Source organism: Capra hircus, chromosome 16, assembly GCF_001704415.2.
Source record: "Capra hircus breed San Clemente chromosome 16, ASM170441v1, whole genome shotgun sequence".
NCBI classification, from domain to species: domain Eukaryota; kingdom Metazoa; phylum Chordata; class Mammalia; order Artiodactyla; family Bovidae; genus Capra; species Capra hircus.
Window position 1 is genome coordinate 78,538,545 of NC_030823.1, and position 20,873 is coordinate 78,559,417.

The 20,873-nt window shown below is 61.6% G+C and overlaps 1 protein-coding gene across 1 annotated transcript in view; it reads left to right on the plus strand.

Moving 5' to 3' along the window:
• Positions 1–20,873, plus strand: part of SYT2 (synaptotagmin 2) — a 79,753-nt gene that overhangs the window by 680 nt on the left and 58,200 nt on the right. The window lies entirely within an intron of this gene.

The following is a 20,873-nucleotide window of genomic DNA, read 5'->3' on the forward strand; positions in this document are numbered from 1 at the left end:
TGGTCTGCGATGGAGGGTCCGGAGGAGCTGGGGCAGGGATGCGAGGGGATGCAGGCACCCCTCACCTGTTCCAAATCTCATGACTCAGCAGACCTAGGACGTCCCGTCGCGCTGCAGCCCTCCCCCGCGCTGGGCAGCACTCCTGCCACCAGGCAGCTCTCCCCCAACTGGACAGCCCAGCCCTCCTCCCAGCTGGGTACCCAGGCCCAGGAAGCACAGACGGCCCCTCCCTCTCTCTGGACCCCTATCATTTACCCCCACCTCCGCCTCTGTTCCTGCCCCAAATCTGGGCACAGAGTGGTTATTTTTTAACTCCAGACACATGGCTTATCCCTTCTCCTTCCCTATTTTCATCCCTACACTCCACAGGTGCAGCCAGGACACCCCCGGCCCATGGTGTGGGGTCACCAAAGCCTGGTCTCACCCTCTGCAGCACGCCCGCTCCCCCGTCAGGGAGAGGAGAGTGGCTTTCCCCGGTGGTGGCAGAGACAGGAGCGCAAGGACGAGGAGGCGCCGACCCGGGGGGGGGGGGGGCACTGCAATGAGGAGAGAGGGCTCCCCGCCTGGAGTGGGCTGGGCTGGGGGACAGGAGGACCTTAGGATCCAGGGACACCCAGAGAGAGGAAGGTGAGCTAGGGTCTGACAGGGAGCTGGAGGGCGCCCTCCCCGGCCCCACTGGCCCCCTGAGGGGAGGCTCCATGTGTAACAGCGTGTCCTCAGTCCATGGAGCTGGCCCCTGGGAACCTGGGTACTTCATCAGAGGGTGTGACTGTTAAGAGCAGGGCCCCTTTAACCCTCCCAAGTCATCTCTTCCTGCTTAGGGCCGCGTCCGACCTCCAGGCTGCGTCTCTGTTACCCCTAGAGAAGCCAGAGGGAAGAGCCATGCCCAGGGCCCCTAAGGGCCAGCCCGGGGGCCCGTGGGAGAGGCAGGGCAGCTCTGATGCAGTGGGACGTGCCTGGTGTCCTGGTGAGCCGCGGCCTGGCAGGCCCTGCAAGCTGCAGCATGGGTCTGGGCTCCCAGGTGAGTCAGCACCAGGGGTCCTGGCCAGGCACGCTGCAGCCACCCAGGGAGCTCGGCCCGGGCCCCTGCTTTCCACGACCCTGGGGCGTGACCAGAGCTGCGGGGTCCTCTCCTTGGGCTTCTCTCCTCCGGGGACCAGCCTCCGCCAGGTTGGCTCTCAGGCAGATGCCCCAGAGGGGCTTAGCTTTTTCTGGACACCTCTTGGGCTTAAGGTTCACAAGCTCCCCTTCTCCAAGGAGCTGGGAGCTTCTGGAAAACTGAAGCGGGGGAAAGAGATAAGTGTTCCATGTCTAGCCTCACGTGGACCTACCTGGCCCCCATCCCCAGGAGGAGGAGCCCGACTACTCTGCCGAGAGTTTCCTCCAGCAGTCCAGGGCTTTTTTTAAGGCAACAGCTTTTAGGTTGGGGGGGGGGGCGGATTATGCAAATGAAACTTTCAGTGTTTCAGCTTCAGGGCCCGCTGCCCACACACAGATCAAGACCAGGGAGGAGAAAGGTGCTGGTGTTTCCCCACAGAAGCGCTTGTGGCTGGCTCCATCCCCGGGCACAGCGCGTACCTCGTTGCACACCTGCAGGGGCAGGGAGACCCTTTCTGGAGCTGGGGCCGGACTCTCTGACCTTACACTGTGGCCTTCCGCCCTCGGGCGGCTTCAGGCCCTGGTGTGGCACAGACCTGCAGAAGCCCCTTCCCTGCCCTCTCCAAGCCAGTACTCCCCACCCCAGGCCAGTCTGGCCTCTCGTGTCCCTTCAGTCTCTCCCCGGGCTCTGACGTCTCTCAGCTGGGACCCCTCAGAGAGCAGGTGGAGGGAGGTGGGGGGGATCGTTAGGATGGTGGGAAGGAGGTTGGGGCTCTGGGGCTGGGAGAGTGGCTCGTCGACACCTCCCTGAGCAGAATGTCCTCATGGGTGGTTGAAGGCTGTGGGAGAGGAGGAGCCGTTTCCCCTGGCGCTGCAGCTGGGTCGTTGGACTTGCTTTGTTGGACGGTCCCGACGTTGGGTTCAGCTGCAGCTAGGCTTGCTTTCCATGAGCCAGACAACTCTGGGGTCAGGGTGATGTGGATATGCTTTCCAAACTGAATCAGCAGCCGCAGGGTGGGCGTCTGCTTGGCACACGGGGGTGGTAACGTAGGCAATGCATGCACGCAAGTCACTACAGTCGTATTTGACTCTTTGCGACCCTCTGGACTTGCAGCCTGCCAGGCTCCCCTGTGCATGGGATTCTCCAGACAAGAATACTGGGGAAGGTTGCCACGTCCTCCTCCAGGGGATCTTCTTGACCCAGGGATCGAACTCTACTCTCTTACGTGTCCTGCATTGTCAGGCATGTTCTTTACCATTAGCGGCACCTGGGAAGCACAGAGGCTGGGAGCCCTACAGGCCTGGGTTCAAACCTCCAGGCCACGAATTACAGAGCATGACTATTAATCCAGCCAGTGCTTATTGGCGAGGCCTGCCCTGTGCCCGGCTCCGCTCCACTCACTGTGGACACTGGTGTGAACGCAGTACACAGTCCCGGCCAGTCTGGACTTTGTGTTCCAGGGGCCAAGGCACGTTACTCGGCCTCTCCGCGCAGCAGTTTCTCTGTCATTCCGCTTTTAGTTTTTGAGTCTGTTGTGTGCTTGGTGCTGGCAGCGAAACAGACCAGGTCGCTGCCTTCACAGCACTTACGGTCCAGTGAGTGACTCAGTTAGACAGATGATTACATAGATGATGAACCACAACCACGACAGGTGTTAGGCGAGCACGCAGGTTGCTTGGAGAGCATGTAATGGGGGGACCCGACCCACTCTGGTGGGTCTCATCTGTAAAACAGAGCTAATGACACTTGGCTGCACGGTAAGTAAGCTCTCAGCAAGTGGTGATGGTTGACAAGTCCCACCGGACAGGTAGAATTCTGAATTCCCTACATGAACCGTCATCGTGCAGTCCGGGGAGCTGGGGTCCGGCCCGCGTCCCCCAAGCAGGAAGCCTGTGGGCTCCTTGGGGGAGAGTCTCGTCGCAGATGTCGGTCTGAGGCACTCAGGCCGACCGTGGGCGACTCAGTCAAACTCTGCTCAGTCTCCCTGTCTGCTGAATGGAGGTAAAGCGCACGTGGGTGACACCGGCTCGGGGAGGATTGAACGAGCTCATTCCGGTTGTGTGTTTGGAACAGTGCAGAGCGTGGCGGATGCCAGCTCAGCACCTTGGCATTACCAGGATGCTTCTGCACACGGACCAGACTCTTTCTGGGTTCCCCAACTGAGGGGAGCCCTTCCCCCACCCTCACCCCCGGCTGTTTTTCTTTTTCAAAACTCAAGAGAAGGACCGGCGGCTGTCACTTCCTCAGAGGCCATTCCAGTGTCTCACCTCTCCGGCTTTCAGCCTTCCCAGCCGTGTCTCACCAGAACTTAATTTCTGGGAAGGGTTTGTCCCAGAATCCTTGATTTTCACCCCTGCAGTGATGGTTCAGGGAGGGGCCAGAGTGATGGGTAAACTTGGATCCTTGGCCAGTGACTGAGAATCTGGACAGCCGGGGGAGCCCCTGGCCGCCGACCCCTCCTCTGAAGACGTCTGAGCTTCAGCCAGGTGTCCAAAGTTACCCACCAAGAAGGACCCCCAAGTGCAAGGGCCACAGAGCGGTCCCGAGGCTCCCTCCTTGGAGCACCTCCACTGTTGGCCACCTGTCTGGCCCGGAGACCATCTGACCAGACACCAGGCAGGGGCCAGCCCTGGCTGCTTAGGAAAGTGGGGCATCAGTTGCTTGGGTCAGTATAATGGCCACTGAACCTCAGGGGTTTTGTGTCACCAGGCAGCCCCAGACTGGGGGTCCGGCTGCAGTTGTAAAGTCAGGACAGGTTGTCTCTGGCTGCTGGCCGGGCCTTGGAGCTCAGCGTTCCCTGCGGGGGACACGGAGCTGGGTGCGTCCCCCACCCGCTGCTTCAGGTTCCCCCTCCCTGAGCGCGCCCCCATGGTGAACAGCCTGCAGCTCCGTCCCTGCGGCCTCAGGGCAGCCTTCGCAGCCTTTGCTGCCCCGTTTCACAGTGAGAGGACACAGACTCCCGGATAAGTTCCGTGACTCACTCAGGATCTCAGAGCACCTGCTTGGGGCAGGGGGCAGCTCTGGACCCTCCCGGCCGTGGCAGCTGATCGCTCAGAACGTTCCTCCCATCAGCTGCCCCTCCCCACCTTCCCGCCGCTCCACCTGCCCGGGCCCTCAGGGAGGAGAAGGGAATCGGGCATCAGACGCCTGATGGAACTGCTGGGGTTGAGTCAGCCTCCTCCCCTGCTACGGGGTTTCGTGGGACTGGCTGTGGGGCTTTGGCGGCCTCAGGAGCACCTGAGCTGAAGGGGTGGTGGGGGGAGCTGCGGTGGGTGCATCAGAAGGGTACTGGGGGCCCGGCCTCAGCAGCCTTGCCTGACGGCCTTGGCACCAGAAGCCTTCACAAGGTCATGATTTGGTAATTACAGGCTTCCTCTGACAGCTGGGACATAGGTCTGCGCACACCTGTGAGTGTGCATATACACGTGTGTGCACACATGCCTGGCGCTCGTGCATACTGGGGGCTCTGGGGACCGAGAGGGAGCTGGGGTCTGGTTGGTGTCTGACTGCCCCTCCGTCCAGGTCTGAGAAGCGGGGATGCTTGTGGGACTCACAGCCCCGCTCCCAGCCTGGACCCTCCACCGGTCCCACTGCGCCCCTTCCTTCTGCTCGCAGTGTGGACAGACAGAAAGGGCCCAACGGTGCTGGGAGGCTGGGCCTCACCACGCCCTCTCCAGCAGCCTGGGGCGCCCCCAGGGTTGGGATGGTGGTGCTGGGCCCCAAGACATTCCCTGCCCAGGACAGCTGCCCACCAGAACCAGGTTTTCTCAGGGTGGGCAGCCCTCCATTCCCTCCGCAAGAAGCCAGGAAGCCTGAGACCCTCACCCAGCCCTCTGGGACCAGGGTAGGACTGTGGCCGAGTGGGGGGCAGCTCCCCTCAGGCGTCTGTGGGGAGGGCACCTCTGCGTGGGATGGGGCACCCTCAGGCCACAGAGAGCCTAGCAGGGCTTCCAGAACTGGGCTCCTGCTGTGGCCCCGGGGAGTCAGCAGTCAGGGGACTTAGTGTGTAATTCCTGCACTCCATGCATCTGTATGGAGTGTAGTGGTCGCAGCTGTGAGTCTGGCCTTAGGGAGATGGGAACCCAGAAATGAATGGGGCAGGGGTGGGGCAGGGAGGCACGCAGCCCTCCCGCGCCCCGCAGGCCGTGCGTAAGGCCCAGCAGCCCGCAGCTCTCCTAGGCGTCCTGCTCACCTTGGCGCAGGTGGGCACGGGGCAGGCTGCCCGGCGGTCAGCTTCAGAGGGAGGGCACAGTCAGCCGATGGGTGCAGGGAGGGAAGGCGTGAGCAGGCAGCCCCTCCTGACGACTCTGCTCTGAAGTGATGGCCACAGGCCGGGCACCTCCTCCCTTTGGAAGCTGACCGAGGGAGCCACTTTCCTGCTGCTGCAGAGAGGAAGCCCTCGGTGGGCTTTGGGACCCCCTGGGTGAGCAGGCGAGCCGGTGCACAGTCCTCCGTCTCCTCGGGCTGCCCGGCTCCCCTCAGCGTCAGCCGTGGCCCCCGACCCGCCCGTCTCAGGCCAGGCCAGGCCCCTGGGTTCCCTCTTCCCACCTGGAGGGGCGGGTCCTGCCTGAGGGGTGAGGGGCTGGGGGCTGACACCCAGCCTCCCGCAGGGAGCCCGGGAAGGTGGAGGCACAGGCCTGCTCTCCCAGTTTGATTCTCCCCCAGGGAGGAAAGGCACCACTTTAATGAGGCTGCCCCGGATCTGAATCAGGCCTGGCCTTGCAGGAGACCGGCGGAGGCACAGTGGGAAGCTGGGTTCGCTCGCTGATGCTGGGCACTGGGCTGCTCGGGGCAGGGGGGCAGGGCAGCTGCCCCAGGTCTGAGCTTCCAGGGAGGCCCCGCCCGGGGAGCACAGGCGGTGAGAGCAGCCAGTCCTCACTCCTGCCAAGCCCGAGAGGCGCCCCGGCTTCCCCTGGGGTGCGGACGGTGAGCGTAGGGAGGGGCAAGAAGGGCCCCCCAGTCTGTGCCCCACGGTTGCGTGTCCTGCGGGTGAGATCTCGTGTGCGGCTGGAGTGGACGGCCCGCGTGGGGACCAGGCTCTCATTGCAAAGTGGAGACTGACAGGCGGGGTATGGCCTGGGGCACCAGTCCATGAGCTCCTGGGACAGCAGTTCTCAGCGTGTGCACCGCCCTGGGGTGCGCCAGGGCTGAGATGCGGAGTTGGTGCCCCAGCCCCGGCGGTGATGGAGCCTGGCCCAGCCCTCCTGTGAGGCTGAGGGCCTACTTCCTCTCACATCATGAGCCAGGTGCGGGCGGGCCTGTGATGGGCCCTGTGTCTGCACAGCTGCAGCTGCGACTCAGAGCCCTGGGCTCCAAGGTGGGGAGGATGGGAAGTCTTGCCTTCTGTTCTGTGGCTTTGGTGGCTCTGGCTCTGAGAGGCTGCGGTCAGATCACCCCAGGAGGGTGAGTGGAGCGTGGGGCCAGGAGGCCTGGAGCCGCTGGAAGGGCGGCCTCTGAGTGAGAGTGAGCGCTGGACCAGAGGCTCCACATCCTGCTCCTCGTGGTCACGCGCGGTGAGGGACCACCCTGGCACGTGGCTGCTTCCTGGTCAGCTATCCTGGGCTGCCCACCAGAGTCCGGGAGTAGGGGGAGACTGAGGCAGGAAGAGACAGCTCCTCCCATGAGAGGGGTCAGCGGAGCAGTATGTCCCTTGCTGGGGATGGGTGTTCAGAGCTGGACGTGCTCCACAGGGTTTTCCAGCTGCAGTGGAAATTCTTTGCTCTCCCAGCTCTGCCCCCTGTTCAGCTCATCCTGCCCGTGCCCCCGAGGTGACTGGAGGTGGCCCTGGGCTGGACTCGTGGGCAGAGGACTCAGCAGTGGTCGGAGCCCCTCTAGGGCCCCTGGGGACCCCCAGGGCTCAAGTTCTGTGGGCCTGAGCTCTGGCCTTAAAAAGATCTGCGGTGCCCCTCTCAGCCCCCGCAGCCTGGCTCCCCTTTCAGAGAGCAGCTCCCTCTTGTCTGGGTTTGGGGCACCTCCAGGCATGTGGCTCAGAGTGGGGAAGACCCACAACGCCACAGACAGAACGTCACTTCTGCCGCAGTGTGGGCCACTTGCCCGCGGGCCCTGGTCCCTCTCGCTCTCCTTCCTTGGAAATCAAGGATGAACTTGACCCTGAGGCTGTACCTTCAGGCTACAGCTCTTCCTGAAGTTGATCCGGGGCTGCGGGGCTGAGAGGCAGGGGCTGGCGGGAGGCAGTGAGACGGTGCATCCGGGTCAGGACCTGGGCCCTGCCCTGGTGACGCGTGCTTGGGGAAGGACCAGGGGAAAGACACGTATGAAAGCCTGTGAACTCGTTCAGTCCTTTCAGCGGCAGGCTGGGCTCGCCCGAAGCAGGGACCTCGCAAAGCAGCGCTCAGCCTCGAGAATCCCTTCTGTGTCCCAGGCCTCCGGGGAGGGAGCGTCCTGAGGCTGCCGTTCTCTGTCCTCATTGTCAGAGGAGAGGCAGGCCCCGGCCTGCAGTCCCGCACCCAGGTGGCCCTGGCCCGCCCCCAGGCCTGCGCTCACTCACTCATGCCCAGGCACCCTGCCCTCAGGGCCCTTACGGTCTCAGGGAACTGGGCGGTAAACAAAAGAGGGGCACTTCACCGCAACTATGGGAACTGGTGTGGAGTAAAAGCTGCCCAGTGTCCCGAGGGTTTACGATGGGGGCGCCCAGCGCGTGGGGGTCGTGGGGCCCCCCCTCACTCATGGGCCGTGGAGGGGCCTTCTCCCCGGACGGGGGTCCCGCGGGCACCTGCGTGGTGGGCTCCGCCTGTGCAGCAGCGCGTGGCCTGCAGGGCGGGGGGGGGGTCTGCGCTGGGGGTGGCCTCTGGTGCTGGAGGGACTGGGTGTCCTCTGCCCACGGTTCCCAGGTGGCCTCCGGCGCTCACTTTCCCTCCTCATCACTGCTCCTTCCTCTGTGAAATGAGGAGGTTGGGCGAGGAAATCCCGCTGGCCCTCCTCAGAGCCCCAGGAAAGTGTCCGTGGTTTGCAGAGGCCAGACTGCCTTTCGTCCCCTGAGGCTGGGACAGGGATTTGGGACCAGGACAACTCTGCTCTCTGGCAGGGGATGGAGGCCAGGCTGAGTGCCTGGGTCTCCCAGGTGGCTGGCATCAGAGGTGGAGACGGATGGGGCAGCCCACAGGACTCAGGGTGGACACCAGGCAGCACTTTCCGGCCTGGCGCGCCGAGACATCAGGCAGCTGACCGGACGGGGGCAGTGAGGGCGTCGGACAGACGCTCCGGAAAAGCACAGAGCCTTGCCGGGAGAGTGTTTGTGCAGAGGCGGCGTGGTGGGTGACCTTCCAAGGTCTCCCCTCAGACAAGTCTGTGGCTCCCTCCTCGCCTTGCCACTGATGTCAGCGCCGTCTGGGTGTCTCTTGGAAATGAGTTTTGGGCATAAGCTGTCCCCAGTTCGCGTCCCTGATGACACATGTGGCTAACTGTGAGCTGTTACACTCCGTCACATCGAGCCCGATTACTCCTTTGCTCTCTTGTCCTGCTGTAACAGAAATGTGGCTTCTGAGAAGTGTATTAGTTGCTGGTGGTGTGATTGCTGGGGAGGCTGGCCTTGGGGGTGAAGGGAGGCCAGGGTGTTTCATGCTTCAGACCCAGAAACGAGGGCGGGAGACAGACTCTTCAGGGAACCTGGGACAGTGCTGTCCCTGGAAACGGGGGCAATCAGACGCCCTCTCCAGGGGCCTTTGTGTCCTTGGGCATTTTTGTTGTCATTGCCCGCGGCCACGGGTTCTCTGTGTGTATGTGGGTGGGGGGCTGTCCGGTGAACCCCCACCCCACTTCCATGAGGGAGACTCTCCATGTCTAAAAATTATTCGCAAGGTCAGAGAGGCCATAGGATTAACCTGGCGTGTGAAGTATTTCAGGTGGATGCAGGGGGCGTTTCTGAAGAGAAGTGTGGTTGGACATTGTGCCAGAAGACCAAGCAGGCGGTGAGCCCGCCTTCCAAGAGGAGGGGCCCGGCCGGGCTGGGCCTGGGAAGGGCAGGCTGACCAGCGGGACTGCCGTGGGCCCAGAGTCTCTGCGGGCGTGGGGGGAGCCGAGGTCAGGTGGGTCACTGCGCTCAGTGAGGGGGAGGACGGCACGGGGTGGAGGGGCTTGGGGCGATCAGCGCCAGATGTGGTCACGTGGTCTCCGGGTAAGGGAGTGTGTGAGAGTCAGGGCTGCGGAAGGACATGTACCTGCCCCCTCCGCCCGTTCTGCTCGTTTAAACCCAGGAGGCTGTCGTCTCCTGCTGAAGTAGCTCTCTTTTGGTTGTGGTCCATTCACAATTGCGGAATGTTTGGCCTGCAAAAGCCACCATCACTCCACCCTAGGGTTGAAGGGAGTCGAGAGCCAGGTCCCCGAGGAATATGGCTTCTCGGTCTTTCAGCAGGGACTCCAGTCTGGGGCTCAGGATAGACTCAGCCCCCTCTTTTCAACACAACCTTGATATTTTTCCAAATGTTCCCAGTGAATCTCAGGGTTTATGCTAGAAACGCGTAAACCTAATCTGAAGCTACTTTGCCACTAACAGAGGACAGATGCTCAGTACTGTAATGCTTTGACCCCCTTCTCTGCTAGACTTCAAGGACCCACAGGAGGGTCATAGTCTTTGGACCCTCAGTTCTGGACTTTGGACTTATGACCTTGAAAGATCCTGACACCTGACCTGTAGCCTCTTGACAGGACCCTTCCGAATCCCCCCACATCCTTGACATGTCCTCCTGTTATCCACGTAGCCTCCACATTTCCCTTGTGAATTCTTCCCCCCTGAGGCTCACCGGGTCAGTCCTGTTTTCTCGCTTTTAGCTGTTCTGAAAGGATCTCAGCCTCTCAGATCAGGTGGCCATGCCCAGTTTAGGTGATGAGCAGGTTGGGAGGGTGCACTTCCCCATCTCCGTGCTCCAGAACATCTTCCTGTTTATTTGTTGTTGTTTTAAATTTATTTATTTTTAATTGGAGGATAATTGCTTTACCAGTATTGTGTTGGTTTTTGCTGTGTATCAATGTGAATCACCCATAGGTATACGTATGTCCCCTCCCTCGTGAACCTCCCTCCCTTTTTAAAAACATTATTTACTTTTAATTGGAAAATAATGATAGAAGGATGGAACACCCCAAGGCACCTCCCGAAATGCCGAAGCCTTGGGGTGCTGAGATCATGGGCCGTGTTGTGCGGCGGTTCAGCACCATGGACAGAGCCAGGCGTGGGCCCTGGAAGGAGGGTCCGGCGGGCTGCGTCCTAACCTTCCGGGGAGACAGACGCGGGGGCTGACGGGAAACCTGGTGCTGTGGGCACTGTTCTCGCCCTTTGAGACGCGGCCACGCCCCCTTCTTCCCCTGGGTCCACTGTTTCCGATAGAACGGGCGATGGACTCCCGAGCGCCGCACAGTGAGCCCTGGTGTCTGCCTTGCCTTCACCACGAGGCCTTTAACAGCAGCGAGGCAGGCGTGGCCCGGGTTGGCGGGCCCTTGGCTTGCGGGTGTTGGGAATACACGACCTCAGGTCCTGCAGCCTGACTGTGGTCTCCCAGCGTCAGTGACTTGCTGATTGTCTTTGTTCCGATACCTCATCACCCACTCCTCTCGTGCAGCATCCAGCCTGGGGTGGTGGGAGGCGCCAGCTTTTGTGGTGGATGCTGTCCTGTGGGGCTTACTTGGGGCCCCTGCCCCGAAGTGAGGCTGGAGTAGGGAGGGGGCTGCATAGGGATTCGAGATCGGTGGGTGGGAGCAGGTGATGGAGCTACAGGGTGGAGGCAGCTGTAGCTGGGAGGAGGTGTGGGGTGGGCAGGATGCGATGGGACCCCGTGCCGGGGAAGGTGGGCAGGGACTGGCATTGCTCAGGACTCAGAGGGCCGTGGAGCAGGGCGGCACTGCTTTCCGGCCTCTTGATGCCCCTGGACAGGGTCCCTCCTCTGCTTCCGGAGCTCAGGACACCCTTGGGTGGAGGAAACCTCTCCTGCCTCTGTCCCTTCTCCTCCACCCTTCCACCCACAGTGCCTCCGGGACCACTGTATGCCCTCCGAAACTGATCCTCCACACCCTCCCGGCTTCCTGTCCAGGACACATGGCTGGGCCAAAGGTCTAACGTTCATCCCTCGAGTTATGAGAGACAGCTCAGCTGCCACGCTCCTCATGGGGCCACTAGGACCCTCCAGGATTTACCTAGCAAAAGCAAAAACCCAGGCTGCACTCAGGCCACTTTCTGTCTCCCCTTGGGTGCCTCTCCCCTCATGTTGCACTCAGACGCCCGGGTGGGGCCCCTGCTACCCGGGCCTCGCCTCCTTGTCCCCTCCTCCAGGCTGTACGTTGGGCAGAGCTTCCCCGTGCCCTGGCCCTCCCGCAGGCTGTGCATTGGGCAGAGCTTCCCCGTGCCCTGGCCCTCCCGCAGGCTGTGCATTGGGCAGAGCTTCCCCGTGCCCTGGCCCTCCCGCAGGCTGTGCATTGGGCAGAGCTTCCCCGTGCCCTGGCCCTCCCGCAGGCTGTGCATTGGGCAGAGCTTCCCGGTGCCCTGGCCCTCCCCCAGGCTGTGTGCCGGGCAGAGCTTCCCCGTGCCCTGGCCCTCCCGCAGGCTGTGCATTGGGCAGAGCTTCCCGGTGCCCTGGCCCTCCCCCAGGCTGTGTGCCGGGCAGAGCTTCCCCGTGCCCTGGCCCTCCCCCAGGCTGTGCGTCAGGCAGGGCTTCCCATGCCGTTGGTACCGCCAGGTGGTCGCTGCCTTCCCCCCTGATGGGCGGAAACAGATCCACCAGAGGGGCAGGCACGTCCTGGCAGACAAGCCCGGTGTCCATGTGTGGGCACAGAGTTCTTGGGCAGGAAAGGAGACCTGGCGCTTCCCTCTGGCACTAGGAGAGCTTGTTGCCCAGGTTCAGTCTGGAAAGCCAGTGCCAGACAGGGAGGTGGTTCTGGGGAATGGGGCCAGGCTGGGGGAGCAAGCTGGGGCCCCTGCCTCACTGCGGGAGCTCCAGGCTCTGTCCTAAATCTGTTCCCCGTCTCATCCCCTCCTGGGCCCCGTGAACAACAGCTGACCCATGAAGCCTGACTGTGACCCACTCTCAGAAAGAGGTCGGCAAGGACTTGGGCTTGTTGGGTGTAAACCAGTGTCCTGTTTGGCACTGGTCCCTGGAAGACGCTGAATGACTGTTGACCGGACGCATGCTGGGGTAGGGGCCTGTCTGTGGGCACTCAGTGGCGTGCTGTTAGAGGGGCCTGCCGTCCAGCAGGCTTGGTCCTAAAGGCCTGTCCTCTGTCTGCGAGAGTCCAGGGCTCTGTGGCCTCGCCTTGGGGAAGGCGCCTTCAGGAAGAGGCCGGGGCTGCACTGGCAAGGGCCTCTTTCTGGGGACGCGGAGCTTGGGACCTTCTGCCCAGACACGTCTGCCACCAGACATGCCTGTCGACCTTGAGAGAGAGCGGGTCTGTGTGCTCCTCGATTCTTGGAGATCCTTGTTGGGAGGCTCCCGAGCGTCAGCCTCAGTGTGGCTGGCGCCTGGCTGGCCATCTGTTCAGCAGGGTGACGGCCGTCTGGACGCTGTGTCACTTTGCAGAGGTGGGCGTCCGTGGGACCCCGGGTGGGCAGGGGGTGGGGGAGACAACTGGCTGCTGTTAGGGGGAAGGAGGTGGGGTGGGTTCGGTCCTGGCTCCAGCTGCCCCCATGCTGTGTGTCTGGCTCTGGCCCTGACGGGGATGAATAATTGATGGAGACTAATGGATCGTTGCTCTTGCGTGAGAGACTCCGTGGGGACCAAGCAGGCTTGTGCAATCAGGTGCTCCACTGCCCTCCCGGTGGGTGTGGGTCTCCCGGCTTCCCTTGACTCTCAGAACCCTGGGGTGGTGGGTGCTTCCCAGAGTGAAGGGGGCATCTTTCTCAGGATAAACTTTCTGGGGGAGGGGCAGGGCCCTGAGTCCTCAGTTCTGGGGACTGGGCTTGCCTGCTTTGCGGGGTGTCTCTACTGCCCGACATTTGGAAAGCTGGTGAACTTCCAGGGGAGGCAGCAGGCAGCCCCGAGGTGTCCAAGAGGCAGTGGGATAGTGATGGTGGACAGGGGGACACACGCCGGCCCCCCGGTTCTTAGAACAGACCCGGAGCATGAACTCATCTCACCGACGAGGAAGGAGTCTCGGAGGAGTGAGGTGATGTGCCTGAGGTCACGTGTCTGGTGGGTGGTAAATGATGTCACCGGGACCCCAGGATAGAATTACAGCCACAGCAGCAGTGTGCTGAGAAGGCTGGCTGGCCCCCGTGGGGGATGGGAGGATGGGAGTGTGTGTGTGTGTGTGTGTGTGTGTGTGTGTGTGTGTGTCAGAGAGTGTCTGCCAGCTCCTCCCTAGTGTGTGATGAGGGGTCTGAACTAGTCTTCCCTCCATCACCTGCCCCGGCCCCCCGATCTCTGCACGGTGGGGGTGCAGCAGAGCCTGTGTTCGGGGGGAACACAGGGATGGGATTCACCTGGGGGGCTGGCTCCTAGGTGGGGATGGAGGGGTAGCTGCCCCCGCCACCCCCAGCTTGGGTGGTGCCCGCTCCCTTGGAGCCGCTCCCTGGAGCGTTTATCCGTCCACGGACTTGCCAGCCACAACCAGAGCCTGCACGTCCTGAGTCCCATGTGATCTTTCCTCTGCCACTCTGCCCGGGGCTCCGTCACCTCCAGAGGTGGGCGAGGGGCCGCCTGAGGCCCTGCTTCCTGCGCAGGCCGCTGGCCCGCGCTCACAAGCTCTGCAAGGCCCTGGGAGATGGGTCGGTTCCTCCGACTGTTTCCACGTCTTACAAGCTCCTTCTGGGGTCGGGAAGCTGTCCGAGCCCCAGGCCCCTGCTACAGCTGCCCAGTCAGCCTGTGCTCCTTTCCGCAACACTCCTGCAACGTCGGGGTGGGGGCGCCACGCATGCTTGCTCAGCAAGTGGGGAATGGGGCGCGGGACTTGGGTGCGGTGCCAGGTGCCTTGGTAGCTCTCTCCACGAGGAAGCAGAAGGCCCCCCAGGAGTGTCCCCTGCTCATGCCTCAGTCCTCTGTGTGTCCTCTGTGAGGAGTGTCCTCTGTGAGAGTGTCCTCTGTGAGTGTGTCCTCTGTGAGTGTGTCTTTTGTGAGTGTGTCTTCTGTGAGAGTGTCCTCTGTGAGTGTGTCCTCTGTGAGTGTGTCCTCTGTGACAGTGTCCTCTGTGAGTGTGTCCTCTGTGAGTGTGTCCTCTGTGAGACTGTCCTCTGTGAGTGTGTCCTCTGTGAGATTGTCCTCTGTGAGTGTGTCCTCTATGTGAGTGTCCTCTGTGAGTGTGTCCTCTGTGAGTGTGTCTTTTGTGAGTATGTCCTCTGTGAGAGTGTCCTCTGTGAGTGTGTCCTCTGTGAGTGTGTCCTCTGTGAGTGTGTCCTCTGTGAGACTGTCCTCTGTGAGTGTGTCCTCTGTGAGAGTGTCCTCTGTGAGAGTGTCCTCTGTGAGACTGTCCTCTGTGAGTGTGTCCTCTGTGAGAGTGTCCTCTGTGAGAGTGTCCTCTGTGAGTGTGTCCTCTGTGAGAGTGTCCTCTGTGAGAGTGTCCTCTGTGAGTGTGTCCTCTGTGAGACTGTCCTCTGTGAGTGTGTCCTCTGTGAGAGTGTCCTCTGTGAGAGTGTCCTCTGTGAGTGTGTCTTTTGTGAGAGTGTCCTCTGTGAGAGTGTCCTCTATGAGTGTGTCCTCTGTGAGAGTGTCCTCTGTGTGTCCTCTGTGACAGTGTCCTCTGTGTGTCCTCTGTGACAGTGTCCTCTGTGAGTGTGTCCTCTGTGAGACTGTCCTCTGTGAGTGTGTCCTCTGTGAGAGTGTCCTCTGTGAGAGTGTCCTCTGTGAGTGTGTCTTTTGTGAGAGTGTCCTCTGTGAGAGTGTCCTCTATGAGTGTGTCCTCTGTGACAGTGTCCTCTGTGTGTCCTCTGTGACAGTGTCCTCTGTGAGTGTGTCCTCTGTGAGTGTGTCCTCTGTGAGAGTGTCCTCTGTGAGTGTGTCTTTTGTGAGTGTGTCCTCTATGTGAGTGTCCTCTGTGAGTGTGTCCTCTGTGAGTGTGTCTTTTGTGAGTGTGTCCTCTGTGAGAGTGTCCTCTGTGAGTGTGTCTTTTGTGAGTGTGTCCTCCCTCTGTGAGAGTGTCCTCTGTTAGAGTGTCCTCTGTGAGTGTGTCCTCTGTGTGTCCTCTGTGACAGTGTCCTCTGTGAGACTGTTTTCTGTGAGTGTGTCCTGTTTGAGTGTGTCTTTGTGAGTGTGTCTTTTGTGAGTGTGTCCTCTGTGAGAGTGTCCTCTGTGAGATTGTTTTCTGTGAGTATGTTTTCTGTGTGTCCTGTTTGAGTGTGTCTTCTGTGAGTGTCCTCTATGTGAGTGTCCTCTGTGAGACTGTCCTCTGTGAGTGTGTCCTCTGTGAGTGTGTCTTTTGTGAGTGTGTCCTCTGTGAGTGTGTCCTCTGTGAGTGTGTCCTCTGTGAGACTGTCCTCTGTGAGTGTGTCCTCTGTGAGAGTGTTCTCTGTGAGATTGTTTTCTGTGAGAGTGTCCTTTGTGAGTGTGTCTTTGTGAGTGTGTCTTCTGTGAGTGTGTCCTCTGCGAGGAGTGGCCTCTGTGAGTGTTATATTAACAGGACCATCCCCGCTGGTACCAAGGCCGGAGGAGGGAGGTGCACGCACTGCAGGGGCCCACTTTACAGATGGGGAGACCGAGGCTCACAGCAGCATGCCCAAGTTCACATTGCAGGCAGCGGAGGGTGTGGGCACGCACCCTGGTGTCCACCCCGAGTCCAGCGCCCGGGTCTGGGGGCCGCAGTCAGGAGCTCTTCCCACGACAGTGCCTCTGTCTGCCAGCCTCCGCTGCAGAGGAGGGGCACTGCCCTTCCATGAACGTGCCTTCAGCCTTCTTCCAATTTCAGCTTCAGTTCTGGGCTCGCTGCAGGGGACTCGCCATATAGGCGGGCACGGGGTGGGAGATGGGGAAGAAATGACCCCAAAAGGAAACACTAATCACGTGGAAAAGGATCTGTTCTTTAAAAACAGCCCTTCCTGTCTGAGCAGCCGGGCTGGGGTTCACAGCCTCCACTTGCCTCAGCATCCAGTGGGGCAGCCCCTGCGGTCCCTTCGCTGCCCAGCAGTCCCTCAGCCCGCAGCCCGGCTGAAGGTCCCCAGGGGCCCAGGCTCTGGGCTCCTCTCTTGGCGGGAGGCGGGAGGGCTCATCGCCCCCAAAGGGGCGGCTGGGGGGCCTTGCGAGCCTCGCTCCCTCCCTCTCCAGCTGCCGTGCTGTGGGCTGCCCCGCGCTCCGCCAGCTCACGGAGGGCATGCTGGGGCAGATGCGAGGCTTCTCCGGATGGACAGAGGGACCAGGGAGCCACGGGTGAAGACTCGGGTCCCGGGGGGCTGTGGGGAGCAGAGGGGCAGAGGTGTGAGCGGCCGTGTGCAGGTGGGGAGCTGGCCCCAGGCTCCAGCTCTCCCTGCAGGGTGTGGAGAGTGCCGAGGGGTGGGGGCAGAGAGCTCCAGCTGGCAGAGAGGGCGGCGGCCCTTGAGGTGATGGGGGCCTCTGTCTGCCCCCCAGTAGAGTGTTCGAAGTGGGCTTCAGGACAGCTTGCCCTCGGCTCCCTGGGGGACCTGGGTGTGGGGAGCCCCTGCCCCAGACCGCCATCCCCTTCTCTCGGGCTGTCGGAGACCCAGGCAGCAAGCCTTCACCCTCAAGGAGAGAGAAGGTGTCTGTTTCCCGAGACCCTGTCTGTTGGAGGTTAGGACGGGAGGTGGGGGTCACAAGGAGGAGCTCCGAGTCTGGACTGCTGAGCTGCCAGGGGGGTCCCTGCCACCCGCTCTCCTTAACTTACGTGTTTCCGCCCTGACGCTGGCCCCAGCCTCTCTTCTCGGTCGGATTTTTCCTCTTCCTTAGTGTGTGTTCGCTTGTTCGGCTCCGCCAGGTCCTGTTGCAACACGCGGACGCGGACCTTTTGGTTCGAATCCTTGGCCCGCGGGGTCTTTAGGTGCGGCGCGTGAACTCAGAGTTGTGACAGCGGGGTCTAATTCCGTGAGCAGGGATCCCCCCCAGGCTCCCGGCGTGGGAGCGCCGAGCCTCGCCCCTGGACCACCAGGGCGGTCCTGTCGCCATCGATTTCTACCCGGGACTGAGCGGCACCTTGCCCTTCCCAGAGGTTTGTGAGAATGCGCAGGGACCCAGGCCGTCCGCCTGCCCCGGGAGGACCGTCGCGTGTGGTGCCTTTGTTTCTGGCTCCAGGGTCTCTTGTTCCTCTTGACTCCGCGCACCCTCCTGGGGGCCCAGGCCAGCCGCGCCTGGGCGTCCGAGGCCCTGCTGCCCCCCGACTCTGCCTCTGCGTCTGCCTGGTCCCCATCTCGCTTTCTGCAGTTTCTCTCTGCTACGTCTAGACGCACATTCACTTTTTCTGCTTGGAGTTTGCTGGGTTCTTGAACCTGTGGGTTGGTGTCTTTTCTCAGCCCTGAGTATCCTTTCCCGTCTTTCTGTCCGTTTTTCCTCGCTGGGACTCCAGCTCAGGCCTCGTCCTCTTCTTGTGTTCTGCCCTTTCTTCTGCGTGTGTGAGTGTTCGGCTGGGCCCCCTCCCTGCTCTGTCTCCCGGTCCCTTCCTTGCCTCCTCGGCTGCACCAAACCCACAGTGGGGCCTGTCCACTGGGCTCACTGTATTCATCAGCGGCAGGCTTCGTGTTCATGTCAGCCCTGCGCCCCTGTGGGTCTCCTGCCCCCTGCTCTTCCTGACCGCACACACTCACGGCATCCCCGAGCTTTAGTTTCATGCCGAGCGTCATGTGTGACGCACCCTGGGCTCTCTCCCCCCAGAGACGGTTTGCATTTGCTCCGGCAGGCGCTGGGGGCATTCCTCGAGCAGGAGGCTTCATTGAAGTTCAAGGCTTGGGTTTCCATCACCAGAGGTGAAAGGTCGGACCAGAAGCCCATCCAGCCCGTGCTGAGATGCACCTCCATGCTGGGACCAGGGCTTAGAAAGACAGGTAGTTTTTATCAAAGTCTCTCCCGCGTGGGCCCCACCCCAGGGGGCGCTCAGCTCTCCTGCGGTGTGGACGCCCTCAGGACAAAGGCGCCTACCCTGGACTCCTGCTGCCAGACTGCAGCCTGGCGTCTCCTTGCTGGGTTTCAGACGCTTTAAGGTAACCATTGGGTGGCATGGAGCTTTCCCCACCGTCTCCTAGGGGGCCGGTCTGAGCCGCCTGGCTTCCCTTTCCTGAGAGGGGGGTCTCCCTGTCTCGTCCGTGCACATGTGGCTGCCTCAGCCCGACGCCTGCCCGGGCCCTGGTGGAGGGCTCAGACGGACGGCTTGGGGATGGGGCGTGTGGGGAGTTGAGAGTGAGGCCCCGGGCTGGGCTGCTCTGACTGCTCCCCCAGACCAGTCCGTGGCCGTGGACGTGACTGGTCACTGGCCCTGACTGGACTCGCCCGGGCCAGCACTGCCCGTGTGGCAGCCTTGGGTGGTCTGCGTGGGCCCAGGCGGGGGTGGGGAAGAGCGTGACTGAGCCAGCCTCCACACCCCCACGTCGCACTGTGGCCGTGTGAGCTGTCGAGGGCCTGTGCTGACCGGAGACGCGGGCGCTGGACAGCTGGGATGAACGTCGATACAGATCTGAGACTCGGGCCGCCAGCGTGCCCCTTTCGCCTGCTTCCCAGCACTGCTCCAGGAGGGAGCAGGGAGGTATAGGCACCTGGCACCTTCCCCCGCCCCCGGGTCATTCAAGCTGGATGTGGCCGTTTGGATGTTGGGAGTGCTTTGGTCTGGGAGCGCGGTAATTAGTCCTGGTGGGAACTTCATTAATCTTGATTTAGTGGCCTGTGTAGGCACGCCCCCTCCTACATGGAAGCGACTCTGGAAGCACGTCCTTCTCGATGATGGCTGCGGGGGCTGAGGGGCTTGGGTTCTCCCCCGCAGGGTGTCAGGAGCCTCCCCCGCCAGATGCCGCCAGAGGCTCCCTGGTGTCAGCAGAATTGGGCCCAAGAGCATCTCTGTCCCCTGCGACCTGCCCGTCTGGGTCCAGGGGTATTGGCACCCCAGACCCCTCCATCTGCCCCAGAGTCACGAGGCGGGGCCGCTCACGCAGGGGCCTGTCGACTGGCAGGGGCTGCATCCTGAGTCCTCGCTGTGGCCCCGGCTCCCTCTGCCGGCGCGGAGCCCTCACTGATGATTGAGGGCGGCCAGGGCCTTGAGGAGGAGGACAGGGGTGACCGCTGACCAGTATTCCTTTTGGGCGAAGACTGTTCTGAAGTTAGCTGGCAGTGCTGGCTGCCCTCCGCTGTCCTGGGGCCGCACAGGGTGGGCAGTGCGGTCCTTCCGCCTTCTCGAGATCGGGGCACCTCTGCACCCTGTGACCCTCAGAGACCCCAGGCCGCCCCTACTCCCACCCAGGGAGCTTAGACCAGAGAGATTCGCTTATGCCTTGGGCACCATCTCTGCACCTGTGTGGCACACACCCTAAATTCATCAACCACTTCCACAGACGCTATCAGCCTGCTTGCCCCCACACCACACCCTCGAGTTTTAGATCACATTAAGAAAAAGATTCAAAGCCCCTCAGGAGTTTCAGCCACACTCTGTGTTGTGCATCAGAGTGTGCAGTGCACGTGTGTCAGGAGGAGTGTGTGCAGGCGTTTGCTTACACGTGTCTGTGAATACGTGTGCACTGTTGCTGTACCCTCAGGACCCCGGACCCCCTCCGCCCCGGGGACCCTGGACCCCAGCCTCTGTTCTGCTCTTGCCAAGTGGTCTTGCCTGTCCATGGTGGCAGGACCCTGGCAGCGTGTACTCAGGGCACCACCCCGAGGGGCTTCTTGAGAAAGTGTGAGCTAAAGTGTCGGCCCCTGTCTCTGGCCAGACTTGTGTTCACACACACACGTGCTCACCATGCCAGTCGCCTGGTGCTCTCAGCCCCTCTCCACGCCTGCCCTCTGCTTGGCTGCACAGGCTGAGAACTCCATCTATCGGCTCCTTTACCAGCTGGGATCTGGGCAGGTTCCGCCCCAAGGCGGGCACTGGCGAGGCTGGAGGCCTCTCCCCCTTTGCCCAGGAGGCTGCTTTGGCAGCCCCGTGTGTCTTCTGTAGCTCTGGCTGCTAACAGATGGCTCAGACTCTGGTCCTCGGGGGCCCCCACCCGTCTGCCAGCCCAGGGAGCTGTGGGCTCCTGCTAGCACCCCCCACACACACACCGGGAGCCCTCCCCCATTTGGCCCCTGCCCTCACACGGTCCCTCCTCCTGGTATTAAGTGTGAGACATAAGGAAGATGCAGGCGCCAGGGAGGCCTGGGCCATCGGCTTACTCCGCGGGCCTGTCTGCCCTAGTTTCCTCGGTGGGAAAGTTTCTGGTGGAGAGAATTTTACCATTTCCCCAGCAGATTGGACTAGATTTCTGCTGAAACGGGCAGTCAAGCTGTCAGACCACTGGGGAGACTCGAGTTAAATGAGCTGTTCGGCATCCTGAGGATGAGGGATCATGTAACCTTTCTTCCTGTTGAGAGCTGCTGACTAAATGACTTATTTTAGTGAGCTCGTTAAAGAAACAAACTGTGTCCCATTTATCTGCTCCTTAATTTAGGAATTGTGATCAAAAAAGTCGATTGAGTAAGCACAATAAATAATGAAAATATAAACTTGGACTAATGACCAGTTAACGTGGAAAGGCAGGACAAGGGATGGGGTGAAGGGCGTGAAGACGACGGGGAGGGAAACGGGGGAGCGGGGGATGTCTGGGGGCTCGGAGGGCCTGGCTGGACTGTTTCTCTCACCCCCGCAGAAGGTGGGCTCTCCCTGGCCTGCGGGTCTCTGCTGCTGCTGGGCACTGACCGTCTGCCCAGCACCCAACCCGAGA